General features: G+C 39.6%; 1 pseudogene; it reads left to right on the forward strand.

Annotated features, from left to right (window-relative positions):
• Nucleotides 1-447: 447 nt before the first annotated feature.
• Nucleotides 448-3932, forward strand: LOC121413787 (annotated as a pseudogene).
• The last annotated feature ends 2664 nt before the right edge of the window (nt 3933-6596 follow it).

The raw sequence follows: 6596 nt of genomic DNA on the forward strand, positions 1-6596 counted from the left end.
AGCTAAATTTAAAAGCATCTTCTTGCCACATATAAGTGATTCCTTTAAACTGAACCAAAACTAAACAAATACAGTTATATGATATATATTATTTTATCTTGTATTGTCATGTAGTGTAAATATTGTAACTTGTTTCATGTATTATTTCAATTGCTATTTCCTATGTATTTTAGTCCTACTGTAAGTTATTTACTGTATTTGTATCCCCCCTGCTTTTCAAGCCTCTGGCTTTCCTATAGGGTGTTTGATCCTCACATTTTACAATGTATATATCTACTCATGCGATTTTTACCTAATAAATGAATTGAATTGGATTGAATCAAAACTGTGCCCTATTGTTAATCCAAAATTCTTATATACGTCACTGAATCCTTTGTCATCCGCAATTATGTGCATGTATCAAGATGTTATCAAATCTTCATTATCCCCCCCCCCCTCGATTTTTGTTAAATCGTAAGCCAACACTATTACGTTTAGCGATTGGAATTACGTAAGCTCATTAATCAAACAGTGTACTATGTAAATAATAGAACCACATGCACTCTGAGAACACTGCTGTCGAACTATATCATTTATATTGTACGTTCTATGAGCGTAAATCGGTTTCTATGTTATAATAAGGAGGCGAGGTAATTATGTGAGGTTCGATCGATCGGCTAGTCATTCAAGATTTCAGCAGTTTCAGTAAGTCATCACAAGATCAAAATTTAAAAAAATTGGGCTAATGGCCGATACTCTTATTAAGATGGATGTGAATATATCTCGCGTTATTTATACAACTCTATCTGGAATCTATCTTGTCTTTTTTGTATCATCACCCTGTGCTTCCGGTAGCAATGTCTTGATATCTTCCATGTACGGAGAAGGGAGTCACTTCTTCCTCGGGGGCAGCCATCGGTGAAGGTCTCGTCCAGCGAGGTCACAACGCAACACTCCTCATCAGCAGGGCATTCAAACACCATACAAGGAACCCCAAGTACTCTAATCTGTCTTTCGAAGTCTTCGATCATCACAAACGGTCCGTCCAAGAGATTCGAGATTTCTGGAAGGAGTTCGGAGCCCTTTCGTTGGGGAAAAGCAACGACGGTCTCATCAAGTCCGTCTTCTTCTTGATCGAGTCGATGGCAGACGACTGTGAAGACATCCTCCTCGACGTCGAGCTCATGAAGCGTCTGGAAGTCGTAGACGCCGTCGTCGTTGATATGACTTGGTTGTGTGGTGTGATGATCCGGGCGGCGCTGGAACGCAACCTGAACTACAGCAAGAGGATAGCCCTTGTGACCCTGACGCCAATCACCCCTCAGGCCATGGCGTTGTTCTCTTACGGTTCGCCGTACAACCCGGCATATCAGCCAGAACTCAACACAGGCTTCACCAACAGGATGAGTTTCTTCCAGCGGACGGCCAACCTTCTACAATCCGTTGTCTATGCTTTGCTTGGTGGGGGAGTGGCCATACCAGCCTATGTACGCGTAGGGAAAAATACAGGGCTTGAGAATGTCATTAACTACAAGATGTCTCTTTATCATGAACTTGCTGATTTGCATCTCCAGAACTTTGACTTCGTCATGGAGTTCCCTTTCCCGATTGTGCCAAACGTGATTCCTGTCGGCGGTGGGCTGACAGCATGGCCACCCGCAGAACTTGACAAGGTGTGTATAGTATTGGGTATAGGCCATGGGTTTTGACTTTCTGGTTGTAGGGTTTTGTTCATCCAGCCATCCCTCTAGCGTAATTTATCGTGTAAATCTTAATATTTACAAACGAATATGATCGATTTCAACAGTAAATCTTGCTGAAGCAGTATAGAGCAAGTGAAGTATTAAGAATGGAAAATTAGATACATAATTCTGGTAGTAGGAGATTTAATCAAATTCATTTCGGCTCACATTGAATTGCATTTATTATGCGACAGTAGGCCTACTTAAAATGGTGTCTCATGGAGACTTAAATTCATCCCGGTAATAATAATATAGGATGCAACCAAATCCGTTGAGTTAACGTTTGCATATCTATATGGTTTTCATATCTCTCAAAATCGACCTGTACATGATTGTAGTTCGCGGTTTCAATGATTGATATATGAACGTTTCTTCTCAAAATTCTTATCCTTTTATCATTACCGATTTTTCATCTTCAGGAGCTGGAAGATTTCATGGAGAGCTCAGGCGACCATGGTGTTATTTTGTTCACTCTCGGCACGTACTTCGGAGAGATCACGATCGTTCAACCGGGATTTGCCGAAGAGTTTGCCGAAGCTTTCCAAAGATTGCCGCAGAAGGTGATATGGCAAGTGAAGGATCCGATCGGTGAACTCAAAGTTCCTTCCAATGTGAAGGTCATGCCATGGGTTCCTCAGAATGATCTTCTTGGTGGGTGTGAAATGGTAGTCTGTCGTGTTTAATGGTGACGATTGTTGCTTGAAGTTGGCGCATATTACACTTGTGCTGAATATGATTTATTAATACCAATATTTGGAATCTTGGAATCACTGACGTAAGTGTTAGGACAAGAATAAACGCTGTATATATGGCCAATTATGCAGATTTTGATCCCCCCCCCCCCCCGATGATGATGTAAGTCACTAGGTGGTTCGTTACTCTTTTTTGCTTTATTGCTATTAATTTTTTGTGTTTGGGCATCCCTGGCAACTCTCATTTGAAAAAAAACAACAAAAGCAAGTCAATAAAACAAAACGAGCCCTGAATATTGACCAAACTTTTTGTTCACGTTTAGAACAGAATTAATGAACCAGAAAATAGGGCGAAAATCAACCTTTATTCCATATGCATTAACCTCTCATACACTTATCTTAAACACTCTTTAGACTTGTTTGAGTATAGTAATACAGTTAATTTTAGCAGATGATATATTCAGTATCATCTCTTATCGTCTTCTTATATCTCTTCTGGTCGTCACAGGCCATCCTAAGACACGAGTGTTTCTCTATCAAGGAGGCAACAACGGCTTCCAAGAAGCCTGTTACCACGGCGTCCCCGTGGTCGTCGTCCCGCTTCATGGGGATCAGTTCGACGTAGCAGCCAGAGTCGAAGCGCGAGGGATGGGCAGAAAGATAGACAAAATGGCTGCCAGTGCGGACGTAATCTACAACGCCTTACATGACGTCATCAGCAATCCAAAGTAAGTTCTTATTCAAATTAAGAGTAGAATCTCTAAATTAGCAGAAAGATCAGGTAAACATTATTTAAAGGGGTACTCCTGGCTGAAATGATATGATTTGAACAGATGAATAAAAATCCTATAACACAAAAAAAGGAAACGTTGGAATGTATAACATGCAGCAGCCCATCCGATGAATATTCATGTCAATAACTTTTTCTCTTCATATATTGATCCAATTTTGCTTGGTGATTTATATTCTTTTCAGTTAGATATTATTTTTAAACTCGGAGTACCACTCAGTGCACACTAAGAAATAAAGGTTCAAAATTGAACCCCGAAAGGTTGATGCAAAATTAGCACAAATGTGGGTTAAAGTCGGGAAACCAGGTGTGGCTTGTGGTTCTTTGTTTTTATATACAAAACAAGAAATAATCTGTAAAATATTTTCCTCCCTTTTTTATCATAAAGGTACACAGAAGTGGCTAAAACGGTTTCTGCCATCATTAAAGAAAGGCCAATGCAGGCAAGAGAACGAGCTGCATTCTGGATAGAGCATGTGATCAAATATGGCGGGCAGTATCTCAAATCATCTGCAATGGAACTCTCTGTAATAGAGTATTTTATGCTGGATGTGATGGCGTTTCTTCTGCTGATAGTGGCAGTGATTGTGTTTGTGGTTGTATTTGGAGTTAGATTATGTTGGAGGATGGTCTGCGGGATAAGGAAAACAAAATTAGACTGACATAATAACTATAGTATTACCACGCAGACACAGTGTTGTTACGGGGGCAGCACCACTGTTTTCAACATGTTTTCTTAATGAAACATACAGGGTACAAAATAATGATGCAGGTGTAGAAAGCAGAAAATCATTTGGATATTCACTTTATTCAGCTTTTAACTTTTAAATGGTCTTCAGAATTCACAAATACTCAGCTCTCAGACAAACTACATGTACATGTACAAGGTTGAAGAGCATGAAGAGTCAACTGCCAGGTTTCTTAGCATGGTAAAAATGTTGTCTACTCTCTCAAAAATACATGTATCAATGGTCCTGTTCATGCAGGACACACCCTAGCAACCAAACCAAAAATTGTTTCTATTCATTCTAAGCACCTTGCCTACAAGGTGCAGGCATACAGGTGCAGGCATACAATACAGGCTGACCTGTAACTTTCCATCATTCACTTCAGGCTCTATTTCCAAGAGTTATGCCTGCACCTGTTATTCATATCACTACAATTCTCCCCTACTTTATAATAATCTCCTCCTGGAGATTACAAGAAATATGATTCATAATAATCTACAATATTTAATAGTACATGCACTTTCAATATTGTAGCATGGTTTGATTATTTTTCACAGGTATTATGACCTCTTTTTTTGGTAAAATTAGAAAAGTAATCTATTAATCTATAAATGTTTGGAATAGTGAAAAACTGAGTGACATTTTTTTCCTTCTTTTTTTTCAACTTTACAAAGCTTCAACTTCAAATATAGACACTGCTTCCTATAACTTCAAAATGGAATAATGGTGAAGTCAAACATGCAAACAAATAATGTTGATCAATAAATTTCAGGAATTTTTTCTTCTCTTATTTTTTTTTGATAATTACAAATTGATATGCATTTTTTTTCTTCAATGTACATACTGGCACATGGTTGCATGGGAATAAAGTCACCATTTTCACATTCTATTTCCAATCAAACATTTATAAAAAAATAATCAAATACATAAATTACCTATCTCAAAACAATTGAAATGCAGGTAAAGTTTTGTATGTCTTTAGCACATTTCAAATGCTAGACTTTGGAAGTCTAAATGGATTCTGATGTTTACCCCGTGTGACTCGTGTACTTCTACGGAGCACAGGGGCAACAGGCGACTGAATTACAGGCATGGGGGCAGTGGAAGGAATCTCCCCTACATTGACAACACTTGGATCTTCAATCCCTTGTTTACACCCCCTAATTAACACTTCATCTGTGTCTGACTCTGAATCATCTGATTGATCAAAGTTTTGGGAAAAATGCGTCTCCCCTACTTTGTTTGTCAACATGGGCCTTAGAATTATGTCTATCTGACATCGATACCTCCTCAGAACCAACATCATCATGTTTATCATCATATTGCATTACTGGGGATATTCTCAACAGTCGGCGGTGTACCACCTTTTCATTTCCTCCTCTGACAGGCCTGATAGCGTAAACATCTTCTTCTCTATTATGCCATAAGACAACATACTGATCCCTCTCATATACATCTTTGATTTTGTGTCTACCAGGGAAAGCACATTTTTTCAAGAGTACTTGGGTACCAATAGGAATGCCCTTACCAAATGCTGGGGCCTTAGCATCATGCAGCCCTTTATTATGTGCAGCAGATTGCTTAACTCTTTCTTGCACAATCTGATTAGTCTGCTCCAGGAGTTCAGATTGTTGACTAACAAAATCTTGATTCCAATCACAATCTGTACGGCCCAAAATCTGATCAAGTGGTATGAGTGGCTCTCGACCGAACATTAGAGTATATGGAGCTATTCCAGTCGTGCAATGAGGGGTTGTGTTGTACACAAACACTAAATGAGACAACATATCTGGCCACCTATGCCTTGCCTTGGGATCTAAGGATTTAATCAATCCAAATAATGTACGATTAAATCTTTCTGTTTGACCATTTCCTTCTGGATGATATGGGGACGTGTGAGTCTTTCTTATCCCATACAATTTGCAAAGCTCCTTAACCACCTCCCCTTCAAAATTTCTGCCTTGGTCACTGTGTATTCTGTTAGGAATACCAAACTTTGTAAACCAATGATCTCTAAGTACCTTTGCAACTGTTACAGCATGTTGGTCCCTACAAGCCACTGCTTGGGTAAATTTGGTATACACATCAGTGATTACCAACACATCTTCTACACCACCTAGTCCTTTATCAATTTTCACAAAGTCAATTGCCACTACCTCTAGTGGTCGAAAAGCTATTAGATGTCTCATTGCGTTCTGGTGCGTGGTTGGGAGGCCTTAGCTATTACACACCGTGTGCAATTACTAACATGCTTATGCACTGATGCTGACATCCTTGGCCAATAAACACGCCTTCTAAGAAGAGAAAAGGTCCTAGTGACCCCTTGATGACCCCAACCATCATGGGCTCCTTCTAAAACCCTTACACGAAGACACTCTGGTAGTAAGTACTGAAAGATTTCACCGTGTATAGGATCATTTACATGCCTACAGAGAACACCATCCTTCTCAACAATCCTTGACCACTGCCACAACCATCGTCTAACTTCTGGTGGCTCTCTGATACCACTAACTACATCTGTTGGCTCTAAGCCTTTATCCCAACGTTTCCAAACATACTTAAGGACGGGGTCTGACCTTTGTAATGCTGTCACCTGACTTGGAGATAGAGATGGGAAAATCCCTGGAGAAGATTTGTCTGGAGGAATGTTACAAGTTCCTTGATT

Source organism: Lytechinus variegatus, chromosome 4, assembly GCF_018143015.1.
Source record: "Lytechinus variegatus isolate NC3 chromosome 4, Lvar_3.0, whole genome shotgun sequence".
In the NCBI taxonomy this organism is placed as follows: domain Eukaryota; kingdom Metazoa; phylum Echinodermata; class Echinoidea; order Temnopleuroida; family Toxopneustidae; genus Lytechinus; species Lytechinus variegatus.